The sequence below is a fragment of the Phaethon lepturus genome, unplaced genomic scaffold (genome assembly GCF_000687285.1).
Source record: "Phaethon lepturus isolate BGI_N335 unplaced genomic scaffold, ASM68728v1 scaffold50308, whole genome shotgun sequence".
Lineage (NCBI taxonomy): Eukaryota > Metazoa > Chordata > Aves > Phaethontiformes > Phaethontidae > Phaethon > Phaethon lepturus.
The window spans coordinates 7680-10735 of NW_010559310.1; the positions used below are offsets into that span (position 1 = coordinate 7680).

Sequence of the window (3056 nt, forward strand, 5' to 3'; positions counted from 1 at the left end):
AGAAGACTTGGTAAGACAGGGACTGACTGTGTTACTGAACTGACTGAGTCAACAGTAGCCCATAGGACCGCAAGATAAGTCCTGTCTGGGTAGCAATAACCAGTAGCAGAGGTACTGGGAGCAGAGCAAGTCCCTTCGTGGAAGTGTGTAGGTGCATTCAGCTGTTTGTTGTATAAGGTGCTAATGCTCTGGAGCATGGAAAGGCCATAATCAAATCAAAAAAGTCAGGAAATCTCTAAAGAGCTACTTGGGTAAGCCAAGAGAAAATCAATAGATTTGCCCTATTGAGATCACAAGGGATGATTTAATTATTAGCAATATAGATGTCTTGATCACACTCACTCTCTCCAGGGCTTTTGAGATTACTATAAAGCTCTAAAGCCTCCATGCTGTAACAGCAAATGGCTTAATAATCCTGATTTGCATTTGTCTGTGTGACAAATGCTATAGGCAAATCATCACAGCACTGCAAGACTGAATCCAACCTGGGCTAGGGTGCATTGTGTGCTGGGTGAAGGCAATGTCTGCCTTGGTCTCACCAGGCCAAGACATTTTGGCAGTGTCCCCCCATCAATCTGAATCCTGTCTTGGAAAGATATGAAGTCCAACTCTTACATTGAACATTTCAAGATTTTGATTTACTCCTGTGAGCACATGGCAGGAATATAGCCCAAGAATGTGCGTGCAAAAGGATATAGGCACAAAAGAAATATGAGGTGCTTTCCTCATCCTTATCCCATTGTGTGGGGTTTAATAACCATGTCTGTTTCCTGCCCCAGGTTGGCCCAAGGACTGCAGCGAGATCCCCCATGGAAGCCACAGCGGCGTCTACATCATCCAGCCAAAAGGGCTCCACCACCTTGTGGTGTACTGCGAAATGAATGTGACAAATGGGGGCTGGACGGTCATCCAGAGGAACCAGAAAGACACACCAGTCACCTGGGCCGAGTCCTGGAGCACCTACAAGTACGGCTTTGGGAACGTGCGCAGCGAGTACTGGCTGGGTACTGAGTACATCTATCAGATCGCCAAGCAGAAGGTCTACCAGGTCAGGTTTATCATCCAGGACTCCTCAGACAACATCAATTTCGCAGACTACAACCTCTTCAGTGTGGAAGATGAGTCCCATGGCTACCGGCTGAGGCTGGGCTCCTACACAGGGACAGCAGGGGATGCCATGACCTCAGACAATCCCAGCACCATGCACGACAACATGAAATTCTCCACAAAGGATCGGGATCAGGACACTTACAGTAAGAACTGTGCCTACAGCTATGAGGGTGGGTGGTGGTACTCGGCGTGTTATTCTGTACGGTTGAATTTCAAGGGGGGCATGACATGGGGCAGCCTGTGCAAAGGGAACTGCAAATCCTCCCTTATCCTCATCAAGCCAGCTCTGTATTGTTAGTGCTTCATCCCCCTCCTGTCCACACTGGACGCTCTGCGAAGGCTCTGCATGACCAAAGAGCTTGAGCCTTTCTGGAACAGAGAAAGGAGCCCAAGAGTAGTAGGGGGATTGGTGAAATGACACTTTCCAATTCCCCTCTCTGAGTGCAGGCTCCTCCTCTGCTCAGCTCCTTTCCCCTGTGCTTGCCAATGATTCTTTGTTATTATGTTCATAATCAAGAATTAAAAAATCACTTGTGAAATTTGTGGATTCCACATGTATCTTCCTTGTGGGAGGAAGACACTTAGCCCTGGAGTGACTTTTCATCAGAATTTCTTAGCTGCCTCCAGAACCCACAGCAAGTAAAAAAGCTGCATGCCACAAATTTCCATACACTTTGTGCCTCTCTGCAGTGTCTAGTAATGCATCCCAATAAATTTGCTTCCTTGGGCTCATTCTCCATTAATGAATACCTGTTCTCTATCTCTGATGTGCTCTCACCAAGACCCAATAAATCCCATGTCAGGTGCTAGGACTGAGTTGAGTGCCATTAAGCGGTTCTCACAGGAATGGATGTAAGAAAATTAAATCTAGTTACACTGAGATAAAGGACCTGCGGTCTGCACAGGAGGGTTCGGAAGGGACCTGTCATGTGGGAGAACTCTTCTCACATCATTGTCATGTTCACAGTCCAGGGTCAAAAGCCGTGGCAATGTCCTGGTGCCAAGGTTCTGCTCCTGCTGGGAGGCTGCATCTGTCCAGATTTGTTCCTTGCTACCTGTCTGTCTGCACAGTCAGGCTTTGATCCTGCAGAAACATGATTTCAAAGTCATCAGTAGATCTGTCTGCTGTGACTGAGAAGCAGTGAACTTAAATGGAAGCAAAAGACAAGTAGGTTAGGTGCTAGGAAGCACTTGAATTAGGAGACACTAATGAGGGAAGAGCTCATTACAGGAATGGGCTCACCATACCCAAGTTTCTGAGACCAATTTAGATGAACCTTTGCCAGGAAAAGTGTAGACAGTGCTGATGCTGTAAGGCTGAAGGACTAGGGCCCTACAGCTCCTCCACCCAACAACACTCTGGCACTGCCGGGACAGACTGTCTGAGAAGTACTTTCACCTTCACAAACCATTTCTGGCTTTGTCTTGGGGCAGCACAGCACCAGCAGTGAGTTCTACTTCCAGGACCAATGACTAAGGGAAAACCCAGCCCCTTGCCTGCCAGTTGCAGAGCCCAGTGCCCACTGGGAGCCATCTAGAAAGGTTTGAGAAATTAGAAAATACTGAAAGAAGTAAGCAGTGGAAGATCTCTGAGCCAGCAGGTACGTTACACTGCTCCAGAGAGCTGCCCTTAGCACTGCAGAGCACAGGGGGCACCTGCATCTAGCGATGTCTGAGGAAAAAGAGAGCTCAGGGCTACTTCTACTGAATCACAGAATCATTAAGGTTGGAAAAGACCTTTAAGATCACCAAGTCCAACCGTCAACTGAACACCACCATGCCCACTAAACCATGTCCTGAAGTGCCACGTCTACATGTTTTTTGAACACTTCCAGGGATGGTGACTCCAGCATCTCCCTGGGCAGCCTGTTCCAATGTTTGACCACTCTCTCAGTAAAGAAATTTTTCATAATGGCCAGTCTAAACCTCCCCTGGCACAACTTAAG

General features: G+C 47.6%; 1 pseudogene; it reads left to right on the forward strand.

The window, feature by feature from the left end:
* Positions 1-779: 779 nt before the first annotated feature.
* On the forward strand, positions 780-1408 carry LOC104625632 (annotated as a pseudogene).
* Positions 1409-3056: the final 1648 nt, after the last annotated feature.